Genomic DNA, 18,350 nt, shown 5'->3' with positions numbered 1-18,350 from the left:
CGATAAGAAACAAGTAACTGGGCCAACAGAATTATATCTAACACAGAGTCTCAGTGTATTATTTGGGGCTGGCACGGTGGCGGGACAAGACCAGCGGTGGCGGGAGGAAAAACCCATACTCCATACTCCTTACATCTTATAAGTATCTCTTCTGTATTCTGGATACAAACATACATACATACATACATACATACATACATACATACATGTGTGTGTGTATGTGTGTGTGTGTGTGTGTGTGTGTGGTTTAAGAATTTAGTCTGGGCAGTGGTGGTGCACATCTTGGATGCCAGCACTTGGGAGGAAGAGGAGGTGGATCTCTGTAAATTTGAAGCCAACCTGGTCTACAGAGTGAGTTCCAGGACAGCCAGCGCTACACAGAGAAACCCTGTCTGTTGGTGGAGGGGGATATGTTACCATCTTTTAACTATTTTCTGTTTGCTTTTGTTTGTGCAGTGCAAGGGATCTAACCTGGGGCCCTCAATTACACTAGATAAGCATGATACCACCAAGCTATGTCAATGCTTCTAATTTCTAAGAAAAAAAAATTGACAATATCTTTTGATTTAATTAGTAACTTATCATTATAAGCTTTCGATTTTATGAAATTGAATGTCTTCTGGTGTTCATGCTTCGGTATTAGACTTAACAATTCCTGTCAAACCAAGGTCATACAGACTTGTGGATGTATTTTCTAAGACTGGCTTGATTTTAGCTTACGTCTGTGCAGTTGGTCCATTTTGGATTTCTGTATATAGAATGAGGCAGGGATTAAATTTATTATTCTGTATATGGATATCCCATTGTCCCTATATTATTTATTGAAGATTAATTTTCATTTTTATATTGAATAATCTGTGACACTCTTGTCAAAATCAATTGTATGTAAATATAAGGGTTTATATATGGATATATATAAATAAGGGTTTATATATGGATTCCCATGGTCTATGTGTTTGTTCTTATACCAATACATAGTGGTTTAAAATGAAAATATGGCTCTTCCATTTTTTTTTCTTTTTTTAAAGTCTTTATATGGATATAGATAGAGATAGTGTTCTGCTTGCATGTTCGCTTGCACACCAGAAGAGGGCACCAGATCTCATACAGGTGGCTGTGAGCCACCATGTGGTTGCTGGGAATTGAACTCGGGATTTCTGGGAGGACAGCCTGTGCTCGTATCCTCTGAGCCATCTCTCCAGCCCCTTATTTTGTTTTTTCCTAATTTCTTCTTCTTTTCCCCATCATGGCATTCCTCTCTGTTCCTCCTCTTTTTTCCTTTAGCTTTGCTTCACCTCTTTCTCCCTCTCCCTACCACCTCCTTTTAACATATCCACTTATACTTTACTGTCCTGTGGTCTAAGAGGACACTATGACCAAGGCGATCTATGGCTTTCCAGATGGAAGAGAGCATCATAGTGGGGAGACGTGGGACAGGCAGGGTGGGGGCTTGGGCAAGAAGCTGAGAACTCTCCACCTGCAATCACATGCAGGTAGCACAGAGGGCAAATTGGGGATGACATGAATCCCACGCCCAGTGGCATGCTTCCTGCAGCAAGGCCACACTTCCTAAGCCTCCCCAACCAGCACCACCAACTAAGGACCAAAGAGTCAAATGCCCGAGAACATGAGGTCCATCTCACCAAACCACCACAATCCTAAACAGTTTTCCCTTCATAACACACTATCCATTTTGTCACTTTATAGCCATGGATGACATATTAGTATACTTCAGTCACTTTTAAGTACATTTCTGTATCTTATAGTTTGGTGTTGTCACTACTACAGCAGTTTGTATCATGTGCTCTGAACAGTACTGGGGATTCTTCCCACAGAAGGAGCAAGTGTATTTGGCATGATGGCTGATTTCCATTTTCTTCACCATTTTTAGCTATTAAAAAATTAGAAGGGCTTGAGAGATGCCTCAGGGTTTAGGATCTTGTCCGCTCTTCCAGAGAAGAGTTCAAGTCCCAGTACCCACACTGAGCAGCTCATAACCACCTGCAAGTTCAGCTCCAGGGGATGCAAAACCCTCTTCCAGCTTCTTCAGGCACGTGCACACACAGAGACACACACTAAAAATAAAACGGGTTTTTTTTTTTTTTAATCAGAGAGTGGAGATGTCATTCTGTAAATATGTTTCTCTTATTGGTTAATGAATAAAGCACTGTTGGCAAATAGGAAGGCAAGATAGGCGGGACTAGGAGACAAGGAGGATTCTGGGAGGTGTAGTGGAGGAGATTCAAGATGTAAGGACTTGAGAGAAGAGGTCCGGACCCTCTCTCCGGTAAGATAAGACTATATGGAAACACTTATATTAATAGAAACAGGTTAATATTTAAGACAGAGCCAGCCAATTAGCAATGCTAGTAACAGGCAAACAGCTTTATATCTAATACAGTGTTATTTGGGGCCAACTCCACTGTGGGATCAGGCTGCCGAGAAAACTGCTTGGGAACTGGAGAAATAGAGGGAGAAGGGGCTGGAGCACCATGGGGTGGCCCCCCTCTGGACCCCAATTTGACACAGACCACACCCAAACACCAACTTCCAAACACAAAGAGAGCCTTTGTTAAGTAAGGTGAAGAGACAAGGTGGCCGAATCTAAATAGGGCAGAAACAGTAGCAAAAAGCTTTGCACAAGTGTTCATTTTAGGAAGAAAAAGGTCTGTGTTAGAATGAGCTAGAACCTGTTGGTAAATTCTGATTGGATGTGTTAGTCAGGGTTGTCGAATGGGGATTTTGATTGCTGGCCTCTAATGTTTCCATAGTAGATCTTGGTGATCGGCCTCTGGAATGAGGATGTGGCGAGCTTCAGGAATGTGAGCGTGTTTAATTAAATAAGGGTTTAAATAAGAGCGTGGAGGGCAGACCTGCTGCTGGTGCGTGTTTGCCATGTTAGAGCCCTCCAAAGAATGTTTGATGCTCTTGCAGAGGATCCAAGTTTGGGTTCCCAGAACACATGGCAGGTGGCTCATAACCAAATATAACTCCAGCTCCAGAGAAACCTGGCACTAAAAAGTTTTATACTCAGGATAAATGGCTGGTGCGCCTATTTAACATACCAAAGCCTTCCTGGACACCAGGTTCTCCCAGCATCTCTCAGTTCCTACCTGTTACAGGCACACAGACACACTCGCCATAATCTCTATCCCAAGGGCTGGGTTGCCCTTCCCCGAGAGGCTCATCCTTATAATCCACACATTTTGGCTATACTATTTTATTATACCTTTAGCCTCCTGGCTGCTGCACTTAATTCCTCAGCCCCCACCCCTCTCCATCCCCTCACCCTCTCCCTACGTGGCTCAGCTCAGTCTGGTCATGTCCACTCTGGACTCTCCCAGATGCCCCTGCCTCTGCCTATGTTCTCCCTCTTATCTACGATAAACTTTCTCCTTTCTCCTCACCTAGGAGTAGCCGTGTCCTTTCCTTTTATTTCTTTCTTTGTTTTTTGTTTGTTTGTTTTTGTTTTTTGATTTTGTTATTTTTTTTCATTCACTTGGTGGCCCAACTGGAAGGACTCAGGCATCATGCCGGCCTGCCCCTGTCACCTGGCGGAACGCTCTCAGGCAGAGCCCTGGTCAGCCCAGGGTTCCATGAGTACTAGTCTGCAGGCAGGTGTGAAGGACCCTTAAAAGCTGCCCACTTACGCTCTACTTTGCTTTCTCTTTTGCTCTCTATCTCTATCTCTCTCTGTCTCTCTCTCCTGCTTTCGGTTGGTCACCAGCTACCCCCCTCTTCTTCTCTTCCCCTCTCTCCCCTCTCTCTCCCCTCTCTCCTCTTCTGTTCCCCGTGCCTCTATGTCTCTTCCCTTCCCCCTCACTCCCCTTCCTAAATAAACTCCTCACTCAAGCTCCATCTGCCTGGCGTGTTATTCCTTCCGCCTCGGTCACCCTCACCGGCTATGCAACCTGCTATGCTCTCCCACGTGGTCCCTTACCTTGGGACCCCACTAGCCTGGGACCCTCACTCGGGACTACCACCCCACCCCTTTTATTCTTGTAACTGCAATAAAAGAACAACACCAAAGACTTTTCTTTTTGGAATTTGTCCCAAGGAGATAAGCACAGTGGTAAACAAATGTTAACTACAAGCATATTCATTTGATTATTGTGATTGTTTAACCTAAAAATCAAGAAATGTGGGCTATCAAATCAGAACAAAAACGAACCTAGATTCTCACTTCCTGCGTGTCCGAGTTATGTTTTGCTGCTGTGATAAAATACCACGACTAAAAGCAACTTGTGGAAGAAAGGGTTTATTTGGTATATAGTTCCAGAGTGGGAGACCAGAATGATAGGGGTAGGGCTTGGCTAGAGCAGGGAGCTGAATGATCACATCTTCAACCCTAAGGACGAAGCAGAGAACGGAGCTGTTTGAAGCCGGCTCCTTCACAGCGGACTGAACATGCTGAGCAGCACACAGACCACGAGTGTTTGAACCAACAACGGTCCGCTGATAAGAAAAAGGTATGCGCGGAGCCGGAGAGATGGCTCTGCAGTTAGGAACACTGGCCAGGCTCCCAGATCTCCAGAGTTCAATGCCGAGCAACCACATGGTGGCTCACAGCCATCTACAATGAAGATCTGGTGCCCTCTACTGGTGAGCACGCAGAACACTGCATACATAATGAATAAATGTTAAAACAAGAACAAAGAGAAGAGAGGTATGAATTCGGGCCTCTGGAGCTGTGTACTCTCTGGTTCTAATCTTTCCAGTGTAATTCGCACGTGGAGGCTTCGGGGGTGTGTCCAACACAAATGAGCGTTTCCTTAGACTGTAGTTTCTTAATATGCAAGGAAGCCCGAGCAGAGACTGTGGATAAGTGTTGAAACTGACCTTAAATTACGCAATTGCTTCACCAACTTCTCCATGGGGCAAGCATTACATGAAGGCCCAGAGGAGGCAGCCTTTAGCGACTCACTGTCTCTAAGGATGCTGGCCATTTTCATTACAGAAACTAATCGTGACCAAAGGAAGGAATCTACATTACTTTTCCATTGCCCGTAAAATGTTTTCTTTTCCACATGAGAAAATTCAGATTTTTATACGTTTATCTTTATGCCAAGGCATCATTATTGAAACATAAACCACCACAGGCAAGCAGATTAGATTCAACAGGGAACGAAGTCAAACGTTTCCTTCCTTCTTTTTTATGTTGTAATCATCCTGTATATTTTTTCATAACAACCCAGACAGGCTTCGTCTTTTTTTTTTTTTTTCAGTGAAACCCAAGGCCTTGTGCGTGCTAGGTAAGTGCTCTGTCACCGAGGTATCTCCTCAGCCCTAGCTATGCATACTCATGTCTGGACTTACCCAAGTGGGAAACATGCTCTTATCAGTGTTTAATATTAGGTAGATACCAAAATGCCGACTGTAAGACTGCTTCGAATACAAGTAAAACATAGTTTTTTCCAAGCAAAAAATAAAATCAAGCCGGGCATGGTGTGTGCATGCCAAACACTCCGGAAACAGGCAATCAGATCTTTGTGAGTTAGAGGCTAATCTGTTCTACATATAACAAATTCCAGGCTTGCCAAGACTACATAGTGAGACCCTGTCTCAAATAATAATAATAATAATAATAATAATAATAATAATAATGATGATGATGATGATGATGGTAAATAAAACATACATATGTACTGAATTTCTGTAATGAAAATTTCATTGTGTCATTCTGACACTCCTGAGGTTGACATCCTCAGAAGAGAAAATAGTACTGGATAGATTCCAATACCCGAAGTTACGAATGTCAAGGGTCTCAGAGTCATCAGAATCCACCCTTAGGCCCCGCCCCGCTCCCTCCCAATCAGCACCTTGACTTTCTAATAAGTGACTAGAGAGGCAGAGGCCAACTCATTGTTCATTAGCAATCAGGAGGTTACAGCTTGGATAAGAAACAGAATGGACTCTTTTCTGGCTGTTTTTTCACTAAAATCACCAGGGTTTATGAAACTTCAGCTGAAGCAGATGTATATCAAGGACCATGAGCCCTTTGGGTGCTGAGCAAGGTGGTGAGTCCTATTCTGAGAGCTGCCAGGGCTCAGGTCTCCCAAGACACTATATCAGTTCTTCCCACCCTGGCGGTTCATGTCTGTTTGACCAGGAGCCTACAGAAATCAGGATAAAGGTCTGGCCTTAAGAGTGTGATAGTAAAACAAAGAACCTGTGTGGGCAAATGAGAAGTGGGAATGCCACAGTCATGGGGTGTTTTCCCTTTTAAAAAGGAAGTACAAAGTTATGCAGAGAAGAAGCCATGGGAAAAGGTTCCTAACACCTGGTGCTTGAGATAGGCAGCAAGACCCAGAGACAGACGCTAAATGGGGCAGGCGGTGAGTGGCAGCTTGGAGTTATGATGAAGCAAGTCAGCCCGCATCCAGGGAACAGGTCAAAACAGAATCCTTCAGGTTGCAGCAAACTTGGAGAAGAAGAGCCTCGTCAGTTTTGCTCCAGTAGCTGGACTATGAGTGAAGTTTGCTATTAACACAAAGTTTTTACCAACAAGGCAGCAAATGCTTGTTCTCCTGCAATTGCCTGAGCTCTGCAAACAACAGCATGTGTCCAGCTCCCAAGAGGGCTCACCAACAGCACCACGTTGGCCTTCTTGTCTCAGACGGTCATTGAGACAAGTGTCTTTAGCGTGCTCTCTCTCCTGTCGCGTGCTCGTAAGTTCTTACTTCCCGTCAGTTCTGCTATTCTGAGTTGTCTTAAGTGTAGGACAGAAGTGTTGTCTAGTGTCCTCAGCACATGTGCCTGCACCACCTGTAACACGTCTCACGGAGAGTGGGTATGTGTGCAAGACGCTTCATTCGAGAGCGCTGGCTGGCTTCACCCATTGCTGGCTGGCTGTGGGTTCAGTCTTAATGATTCCACAAGACATGTGAAACAATTCAGAGAGTGCAGTGACCGGATGAAATACAAATAATGAGAATCAACTGCATCCCCCTCGTGGAGAAGCAAAATGATTTCCTGACACACGAGCAAACTAACAATGGAAATGAAACTCAGGGCTCAGGATGGCACTCTACAGGAGGCAGCAGGCAAGAGCGTGGGAACTGGACCTGGGACCGGGAGACAAATCACTGCAGGTGGGTTTGAAAGGCAATGCTGTGAGGATGGCATGTGGCAGGAGAAAGGGGCACCTTGGAAGGGGGTATGAAGATAGTGTTTGGGAGACAACATCCCAAGGTCATTTACTAACAAGGTAAGTCAGAGAGGAAGAAGACAATGAAAGATGAAGCTAGGAAATTGTCTACTTAGGGTTTCTGTTGCTGCAGTGAAACACCATGACCAAAAAGCAAGTTGGGGGGGAAGGATTTATTGGCCCACACTTTAGCATTGTAGTCCATCCTTGAAGGAAGCCAGAACAGGAACTCAAGCAGGGCAGGATCCTGGAGGCAGGAGCTGATGCAGAGGGCATGGAGGGTACTGCTTACTGGCTTGTTCCCCATGGCTGCTCAGCCTGCTTTCTTATAGAACCCAGGGAGAGCACCATCTACAATGGACTGGGCCCTCCCCCATCAATCACTAGTTAAGAAAATGCTCTACACGCTTACCTACAGCTAGGTCTTATGGAGTCATTTCGTCAACTCAGGCTCCCTCCTCTCAGATAACTCTAGCTTGGGTCAAGTAAAGAAACTGAGCCACAAACTTGGGGTTTTAGATTTGGGACTGTGCCTTCTATTTCTCCCCACTGTGCATTCATACTTTGTAGAAGCCAAACTTCTGTGTTAAAGGTTGTCATGTCTGTGGGATACCCACAGAGTCACCTGGATGTGTGAAGTCACCAGCATCCTTCTGAGTGACATTTCACTGCTAGAGGAACAACGTCATGTCGACCTATCGTCATGAAGATTAAGTACTAACCCCTTTCTCTTTCCATACCATAACTGAAAAACAGGAATTCGTCTTTTCTTTTTAGTCTGGGAAGCCAAGTTAGTATGTGGTAGGGGTTAGGGTTTTCTTTTCTTAAAACGCTGGCTTTTAAGTATTGTTTTGTTCTACTTATTTTTATTTTATGCGTATGTTTGTGAGCCTGACTGTACATATGTGCACCATATGTGTGCAGGTGCCCGTAGAGACTAGAAGAGGGGGTTAGGTCCTACGGGACTGGAGTTACAGGAGGTTGGACATCACCTGATAGGGTGCTGGGAAGTGAATCCAGATCCTCTGCAAAAGCAGCAAGTACTCTACACCACTGAGCCATCTCTCCAGCTCCAAGGTTGACTTTTAAAAATAGTGGCAAATAACGTGGACTCGTCCTTTTTCTAAAAAATATTTATTTATTAATTATTTATTTGTTTGTTTATTTATTATGTATAGTGTGCTTGCCTGCATGTATGCCTGCAGGCCAGAAGAGGGCACCAGATCTCATTATAGATGGTTGTGACCCACCCTGTGGTTGCTGGGACTTGAACTCAGGACGTCTGGAAGAACATCTCTCCGGTAAGATAAAACCACATGGAAATACTTAGATTAATAGAAACGGGTTAATATTTTAGACAGAGCTAGCCAATAAGAAACACTAGTAACTGGCCAACAGCTTTATATCTAATACAGCGTCTCTGTGGATGAGGCTGTGGGACCAGGCTGGCGGGAAAACTGCTCGTAACAAAATGGCCCCTGCAACATGGGTACTGAGAACTTCCACTTAAAACTTAACAAAAGCTTAAAAAGGGGTTTTAGGAACAAAAGAACAGAGTCAAGCAAGTCTTCTTGGTAGCAGCATTTTTCTCGGTTGGGCTCTGTTTTGCTAGAGACAAGCAGAGACTTGTGCAGGTCCTTTAAGGGAGGTTCCTGACTCAGCATAAGCTGCAAACCCTGTGTACAAGAGCTGGCAATGGCAGTGACCACATCTCCAAGCTGGCAGCATGCTGCTTGATGGCAGCATAGACCAAGGCAGTGAGCACAGCTCTCAGTGCTGGTGGTAAACATACCCCTGCCATATTGGAAAGCAATGTTGTTTAGCAGATAAAAGACTCGTGGCCAGTAGAGACAGATTCATATTAAGAAACACCTCTAAAGGTTTACAGTGCGTTTTAAAATATACTTAGGCTTGGGAGAGAAAAAGGATAAAGTGGTTTAAAAAAAATAGAAAGAAAGAGAGTAGCTGGGTGTGGTGGCACACACCTTTAATTCCAGCACTCGGGAGGCAGAGGCAGGCAGATCTCTGTGATTTCAAAGTGAAAATGGTAGCCACATGAAGATGGAAAGCACACTCAGTCTGGATATGTATGCTATTGTGTTGTCTTTGAATTGTTTGGCTGTTAAGGAAATAGCAACAATTGTTAAAATAAATGCTGCTAGGTTAATCCAATTTATATATTTTTAAAAATACTTTGACTTCAAAATTTAAGTCTAAGGACAGGTTACTGGGGAAAAGAATTTCTATTTTTTGTTTCCACAGAAAATGAAAAGCTATGGATTTTCATTTATTGATACAAATTTAAGGTCAATTTTGTGATATGTATATCTCACCTTTTGTTTAGGTATTGTGTTTATATAGCTCATTAAAAATGTAATGTATAATTTAGTACAGATTAAAGATAGTCACCTATAATAGTCAAAACTTAAGTTAGTTAGGTTTTACCTATAATAGTCAAAACATATATTTAAGTTAGTTAGGTTTTCTAGATATATAGATATATTTCAAATGGATAGGCATTTTTCAAACCTTTCAAAGAACTACAGAATATGGCATTTAAAATGGTTTAGGGTTTTTTTTTTTAACAGTGATGCACAACTGCTCCTGGCAACACCACCTGCCTCAGAAAGGAAGATGGACATTGAAGAAACTCAGTTATGGAGTTTGCTTTCAATATGGTAAGACTAGCCATTAGGGCAAGATACAGTTCTTGTCTGGACTGTTTGACTTTATGTTATATAAACTGGACATGCAGGACCCATAAGATGGACTTTGCTACAGAGTTCCTGCTTTATGGAAGAGTCTGCCAGACAATCTGCAGGACACAGAGTAAAGTTACTGACAAACTGCTAATACAGGTGGACAGTTCAATGTTTCCTGCTTTGCTGAGGAGTCTGCCAGACACACTATGGTCTATAGGCTGAAGATGGAACATTACAGAACTTCAGGTGACTGACCAGGCAGTGAGTCGTCTCTGTCATTTCTAGAGTGTATATATTATCCTTCTGTGGTCTTTGATGGAGTTGAAGACAGATAGTTATGGTAATAGTTTTCCTTATTTAGGATTAAAGATAAATTACATATAAGACAAAGATAGGATAGATGATGGAATATTTTCTTTAAATCTTGATAAATGTTAATGGATTAAATATTGTTAAATATAGTTCTTATTTGATAACTGTTTTGTAATATATTTTACTGTGTTAAAATTAAAACCCTTCTTTTTATTTTAGACAGAAAAGAGGAGATGATAGGAGATTTCATTCTGTAAATATGTTTCTCTTTTTGGTTAATGAGTAAAGAACTGTTGGCAAATAGGAAATCAATAGATGGGACTAGGAGAAAAGTAGGATTCTGGGAGATATAGTGGAGGAGATTCAAGATGTAGAGACTTGAGAGAAGAGGTCTGGATCCTCTCTCTGGTAAGATAAGACCATGTGGAAACATTTAGATTAATAGAAATGGGTTAATATTTAAGACAGAGCTAGCCAATAAGAAACGCTATTAACAGGCCAACAGCTTTATATCTAATACAGTGTCTGTCTGTGTTATTTGGGGCTGTGGGACCAGGCTGGTGGGAAAACTGCTCATAACACAACAGGAACTCAGCCTTGGTTCTGGAAGTCAGCGCCTTCTGAGGCTCCAGGGAAGGGTCCTTCTGTTTCTCCATCTTGCAGTCCTAGGGCTTCTGATAGATTTTTCTAGATCCCCACCTGTACCTGCCTCTCACCTTCCCTCACCCAAATCTCCCTCAATACTTCTTCCATGAAGATACTTGTTTTATTAGAGCCCACCAGTACCAGGATGACGGCATTTTGAGATCTTTAGCTAACTCATCAGTGAGGACTATTTCCAAATGAGATGATTTCTGGGACTGCATGGACATTCGTGGTTAAGGCTGCTGTGCCTATGGTCCACCATTCTTCGGGCACTGCCCACCTCCCCACCTCACTGCCTCTTTCCTTTCCCGTCCTCGAGTGGGACATCTGACTTCCTTCAGAGGGGAAGGAAGGCTACTAATGATACATGGACACAAGGGGTGCCCGGTGCTGTAGGTGCCAGAGAAGAGACACTGTGCCTAACTTGGTGGCTGTATTCTGCCCCCAAGGAGTGCTGGTGGAGATACACATCCCTGGAAGCAGATGCTGGGAAGAATCTGGGTGAGGTACAAGATGGGCACCTGCATCTAGGCTGTGAGTGAAGAAGGGGGCGGAGCACAAGTGTCTCGGGCTGCCCAGATGTGTGGTCATCCGCCTAGGCAGAAGATTCAGGGTCAAAGACTGGTCTTTGTTATTTACCGGCCCTAGCCGTGTGCCACAGCAAAGCCATAAGAATGCTTTCTTCTAATTTTTTAAATTTGGAATTAAGTAGAGGACGGTAAATAAAGGACAGTGCATGTATGTTTAGGCACTACATGTGATCATTGCTCACAGAGGGCCAGAAGGGGGCATTGCATCCTTCGGAACTGGAGTTACACATAGTTGTTAGCTGTCATGAAGGTTCTTGGAGTTGAACCATGGTCCTCTGCAAGAGCAATAAGTGCTGTTAACCACTGAGCCATCTCTCCCACACCTTACTTTTTATATTTTGAGATAGGCTTTTACAATATAGCCTGAGTTGGCCTATAGCTTTCTGTATACAGCCACCTATCTTCAGACTCAAGAGATACACATCTCTGCTTCTTGAATTCTGTAATTAAAAGTGTATGCCATCATGTCTGCCCAATTTATTTTTATTTTAATTGCTAGGTTCTAAGATATACTTCTTTTTAAAATGGTTATCATTCTGATTTTTTTGCATTTTAAATGACTTATAAGAAAGAACAAAGTCTGAATTAGACATTATATTTATTTTGTTTGTTTGTTTTCAAAACAGGGTTTTCTTTTTATTTGTTTGGTTTTTTGAGACAGGGTTTCTCTATAGCTTTGGAAGATGTCCTGGAACAAGCTCTTGTAGACCAGGCTAACCTGGTCTGCCTCTGCCTCCAGAGTGCTGGGATTAAAGATGTGTGATGGGAGATGTCATTCTGTAAATATGTTTCTCATACTGGTTAATGAATAAAGCACTGTTGGCCAATAGGAAAGCTAGATAGGTGGGACTAGGAGACAAGGAGGAAAGAGGAAGGAATAAGGAGGAGTCAGCATGGAGAGACCAGGTAGACCAGATGCCTGCCCCACTCCCCGGTAGGTGAACCACGTGGAAATACTTAGAAATGGGTTAATACTTAAGACAGAGCTAGCCGATAAGAAACTAGTACCTGGCCAACAGAATTATATCAAATACAGAGTCTCGGTGTGTTAACTGGGGCTGGCGGGACAAGATCGGCGGAGGGAGGAGGAAAAACCTTACTCCTTACAGATGTGTGCTACCACCACTCGGCTATTATAAAATTTTGTCTTGTTTTCTATGTAAAATGTATAGTTTAAGTTTTTTGTGGGTGACTGATTTCAAAGGTTTGCTCCCTCATTCCGTTTTCACAGTTGCTTGACAGTGTACTCTGTAAAGGCACAAATGAGTGTAAATATGTGTTCATGGTTCACACTAACCTATTCGTCAGACAGTCTTGGCATGGAGAGAGCCACTCCCACATCTCAGGATGAAAGCTTGAGCTCTCAGTGTAAGAATCACCTGAATTTCATCTTAAAATGCATCATAAAAATTTCCCTAACCAACTGACAGGCGCAGAGCTGAGGATTTTGCTGGTCAAGGGAATGCTTGCCTAAGATGCTCCCATTCCCGAGTCGCATTACCAGTCCTGCAATCAACAATAAACTAACAATAAAATTCACGCTCAAGCTGAATGTCCTGACTCATAAGTGAACAAAAGCTGCTGTGGATTCGAACTTCCATGCTGTACAGAAGGCAGGATATTCTTGTTACGAGCAGTTTTCCCGCCAGCCTGGCCCACAGCTATGGCAGCCCCAAATAACACACATGCTATATTTGCCATATCAAATAACATGCTGTATTTAATATAAAGCTGTTGGCCTGTTACCAGCGTTTCTCATTGGCTAGCTCTGTCTCAAATATTAACCCATTTCTATCCATCTAAATGTTTCCACATGGTCTTATCTTACCAGAGAGATGACCTGGGCTTCTCTCAAGTCCGTACATCTTGAATCTCCTACTACATCTCCCAGAATCCTCTTTTTCTCCTAGTTCTGCCTATCTTGCCTTCCTATTGGCCAACAGTGCTTTATTCATTAACCAATAAGAGAAACGTATTTACAGAATGACATCTTCCATCATCTCTTCTTTTCTGTCTAAAATAAAAAGAAGGGTTTTAACTTTAACATAGTAAAACATAAAACAAAACAGTTATCAAATAAAAACTATAATTAACACTATTTAGTCCATTAACATTTAGCAAGATTTAAAGAAAATATTCCATCATCTATCCTATCTTTGTCTTATATGTAACTTATCTTTAATCCTAACTAAGGGAAACTATAACCATAACTATCTGTCTTCAACTCCATCAAAGACCACAGAAGGTTAATATATACACTCTAGAAATGACAGAACAACTCACCTGGACAGTCACCCAAAGTTCTCCCGTAATGTTTCATCTTCAGCCTATAGGCAGACTCCTCAGCAAAGCAGGAAACGATGAACTGTCCACCTGTATTGGCTGTTTGTCACTTTTCTCTGTGTCCTGCAGACTGTCCAGCAGACTCTTCCATGAAGCAGGAACCCTACAGCAATATCCATCTTGAATCAGCAGTCACTTTTCTGTGGGTCCTGCATGTCCAGTTTATACAGCATAAAGTCAAAAAGTCCAGACAAGAGCAGTATCTTGTCTAAATGGCTAGTGTTGCCATTTTGGAAATAAACTCCTTAACGAGTTTCTTCGATGTCCATCTTCCTTTCTGACACAGATGGTGTTGCCAGGAGCAGTTGTGCCTCACTGTTAAAGAAAACCCTAAACCATTTTAAATGCCATATTCTGTAGTTCTTTAAAAGGTCTGAAGAATGCCTATCCATTTGAAATATATCTCTGTATCTAGAAAACCTAACTAACCTAACTATAAGTTTTGACTATTATAGGTAACTATCTATAATCTATACTAAATTATACATTTTAAAATGAGCTATATAAACACAATACATAAACAAGAAGAGACGTATACACATCACAAAATTGACCTTAAATTTGTATCAATAAATGAATATCCATTCCAACACAAAGAATTCATTTCTATGTTGTAATCCCCTTTTTACCTTTAAAAAAATTGGCTGTGATCATTAACCATTTATAACCAACCATGTAAATGAAAACAAACATTTATACACAATATTTGGGAATTTGGGCATCATTCTTTCCAAATTGTTTCCTGCTGGTAGGGGGCGCTGTCTTGGGGATCTAAGAAAGTGCAGAAATCCTGGCTGTAGTGGTCTGCAAGGCTGCCTTGTCCCAGCTGTTTTGAATGTTGGATCACCTGGGACACTGTTTCAGGGGGTCTGGCTTGGTCGAACCATGTTAGTCTGGAAGGAATCCACAGCTTTACATTTTCTGTGGAAACAAAAATAGAATTTTTTTCCCCAGTAACCTGTCCTTAGACTTAAATTTTGAAGTCAAAGCATTTTTAAATTATATAAATTGTATTAACCCAGCAGTATTTCTTTTAACAGTTGTTGCTATTTCCTCAGCAGTCAAACAATACAAAGGCAACACAATAGCATACAGCATCCAGATTCTCTGTGTGCTTTCCATCTTCACGTGGCTTTTTATTACTCTATTTCTTCTACTTGTATTTTTTTCAAGTATTGAGACAGGGTTTCTCTGTGTAACTTTTGCCTGTCCTGGAATTAACTCTGTATACCAAGTTCACTTTGGAATCACAGAGATCTGCTTGCCTCTGCCTCCCAAGAGCTGGAATTAAAGGCTTGTGCCAGAACACCAGAATACTCAGCTACTCTCTATTTTTTTTAAAACCACTTTATCCTGTTTCTTTTTCTCTCCCAAGCCTACGTATATTTTAAAACACACTGTAAACTTTTAGAGGTTTTTCTTTATCTGAATCTATCTTTACCATAAATCTTTATCTTTTTCTGGCTACAAGTCTTTTTTCTGTTAAACAACATTGCTAAAATTAAAGCCATGGCTGTTTTAGCCGCCGTTTATCCAAGATGTCAGGGGACGGGGGTACCTTTGCTGCCAGCACTGAGAGCTGTGCTCACTGCCTTGGTCTACGATGCCATCAAGCAGCATGCTGTCAGCTTGGAGATGTGGTCACTGCCATTGCTGGCTCTAGTACACACCATTAAGTTGTTAGCAGGGTTTGCAGTTTATGCTGAGTCAGGAAACCTCCCTTAAAGGAGCCTCTCAAGTCTCTGCTTGTCTCTAGCAAAACAGAGCCTAACCGAGAAAAATGCTGTTACCAAGAAGACTTGTTTGTCTGTGTCCTTTTGTTTCTAAAATCCTTTCTTAAGCTTTAGTTTCATTTTAAGTGGAAGTTCTTGTTCCCACGTTGCAGGTGCCATTTTGTTACAAGCAGTTTTCCTGCCACAGCCACGTCAGCCCCAAATGACACACAGAGACGCTGTATTAGATATAAAGCTGTTGGCCTGTTACTAGCGTTTCTAATTGGCTAGCTCTGTCTCAAATATTAACACACTGTTGCTTTCAGCAAGTTAGTGGTACTTCGTTAGGACAGCTATTATAGGACACTAACACCAGTTCCCACATACCAGCTGGGGACAATGTGGCCTCAAGTAGAATATAACTATTGAGCCAAACGGGTATCTTGAGTTCATGCCGAGTAATTCCCCTGGCCAGGCACAGGAGAAAGTGATCCCACAGTGAAGAAGTTCCCAGGTATCACCTTTGTGGGCCCACCAGCTGAGATCATCAGCCCAAGCTGAGATCATCCATGGGTGATGTGACATGCTTGCTCTTCTGTAAGCCTTGACTAAACAGCCTTCAGATGCAATAGCTCAGCTACACTCCTCAAAACTGGACTACCTGGGCTCCGGAAGGCCAGGATGGAAGGATGAGGAGGTAAAAGGCATCGATGGTACAGATGACAGCCCTAGGTGGATGAGGTTTACTTAGCTACAGACTGTCTTCTAAGATTGCGCCTTAAGTGGGTGTGGGGGCTGCCACTCTATTGTCACCACCCTGAAAATGTGTTTGACATGGCACCTTACATCTTCACTTTACAGTGTCCCACACATCAAACCAGTGTTGTTACCAGCCAGATTCTGCATTGTATCTGTAAAATTGGTGTCTCTTAATATTTCCCACAGAGTCAACATAGTCAAGTATGAAATCACTGTACTGGGGGAGGGGGCTGCAATATTTTTATTGGCTGATGTTTGAGACAGGGTTTCTCCGTGTAGCCTTGGTTATCCTGGAACTCAATCTATAGACCAGGCTAGCTTCAAACTTAGAGATTCACCTGCCTCTGCCTCCCGAGTGCTGGGATTAAAGGCATGTGCCACACAACTGCCCAGCTGATTGGCTAATTTTTTAAAAAGGTGTATTTACTTATTAGGTATACAGTGTTCTACCTGCATGTATGCCTGCATGACACAAGAGAGCACCAGGTCTCATTGAAGATGAGAGCCATCATGTGGTTGCTGGGAATTGAACCTGGGACCTCTACAAGAACAGCCAGTGCTCTTAACCTCTGAGCCATCTCTCCAGCCCGATTGGCTAGTTCTTAACAGGGTCTTTCAGGGCTGGCTTTAACTCCCAGGTTGATTCTAGTGACTCAGCTTCCTTAATGGTTCTGGACACGTATTTACAAATATTCACCAGATGTGTTTGGGGGTTGGCAACCAGTCTCCCAGACTCTAACCCACTCAGAATTCCTGTCCCAGGTTAGAGATGAACGTTCCAGTAGAGAGAGGGGCTGCAAGCCAAGGAGTCCTGCTGTGAGCACAGAACCCACAGTAGACTATTCTGATTTCCAGATGAGAGGAGGCCCTGGAATTGCTCAAGGTGCCATGACAGCGTAGCTGAATTCTCAAGCACGGGATCTGTAGGTAAGAAGGGTCCACTGTTTTGCCATCAACCTAAGAGACATTTACAGATGCTGACTTGATTTAAAAAAAAAAAAAAAAAAAAAAACTGTCCTGGAAAGACAGCTGACTGCAGACTGTGACTGCTGAGTGAGTGGCTACCCAGTCACTGGCTATTATTGGAGTGATCAGATGTCATTATGGCACCCGTAGCCTTCTGAGAGCATCCAGAGCGAGCAATTTGAGCCGTTCAACAGTGCTCCTGGCAGTGGCTTGCAATCTTGCTTCAGCTCACTGAAGTCAGTATTCTTACAGCAAAATGAGCCTTTACCTTGGAGCTCATGCAAACAATTTAGCATGGCAGGGATGTTTGTAGCTTGTGTCTCAGAGCCACAGACTCTGGGTGTGGGAGTAAAGATGAGGACAGCCAGCACAAGGCTGCATTTTAGGAAATATACATGGGAGAGGGGGTCAGAAGTACCAAGTGAAAAAACATGTCACTACGGGGCACTCATATCTAGGTCACAGCCAGGGTCCCTTGGGCAACCCTCCAAACCTGTGATAATACTCCTACTCCACCACAGCCTCCTCGTAAAGCTGTGCTTAAAAACCACACAGAACCTCTTTCAAGCGGCTGGTCAAGGAGGCTCCAGAGACACTCCCCGAAAAGATAAAAGCTATTGCCATTGCTCTTAATTGCTATTGCCCCAGATGATGCTGGGGATACCACACACACTGATCTTAGGAGTATTCGAGTAGCTACTGATCTGCAAAACTCCCTGCTGCTGTATTTCATAGCATTAGAGAATGCTATGCTGGCTGCTGCAGGAGAAGTCGTCAAACGCCTTACCCAGCTACGAACCCGTGAGCTACAGTAATGATCAGCCTGCAAGATACGCCCACTGATGCAAGGGAGGCATGAATGTTACAATAGTAACCAATGACTTTCTTATTGGATTTAAGTCCACTCTACAGAAGGGAACTCAAGTCTGGTACAATAAGCTCAATCAACAACCTATGGCTGGGAGATTGTAGGACCCGGAAGCTGCTACTATCATTTTGCTTAGAGGGACATGGTATCAAACTGCGAAGTATTTATCTTTACACCCACAGATTAGCGTAGCTCAGAGAGAGCAGTATCCAGACTCACAACTGGTGAAGTGCAGAGAAGTTAAGTGTGCCATTAACTGTGGCCCTGAGTGGGCTGCAAATACTCTCTCTCCCTCAGACCTCAGGG

At 43.0% G+C, this 18,350-nt stretch overlaps 1 protein-coding gene across 2 annotated transcripts in view; it reads left to right on the top strand.

Annotated features, from left to right (window-relative positions):
• Pard6g (par-6 family cell polarity regulator gamma) overlaps nucleotides 1-18,350 on the top strand; it is a 1,244,350-nt gene that overhangs the window by 104,850 nt on the left and 1,121,150 nt on the right. The gene's annotated exons all lie outside the window — the stretch shown is intronic.

Source organism: Phodopus roborovskii, unplaced genomic scaffold (assembly GCF_943737965.1).
Source record: "Phodopus roborovskii unplaced genomic scaffold, PHOROB, whole genome shotgun sequence".
Classification (NCBI taxonomy): domain Eukaryota; kingdom Metazoa; phylum Chordata; class Mammalia; order Rodentia; family Cricetidae; genus Phodopus; species Phodopus roborovskii.
Note: the sequence above shows the minus strand (reverse complement) of the source record. Positions and strands in the feature narration are given on the sequence as shown.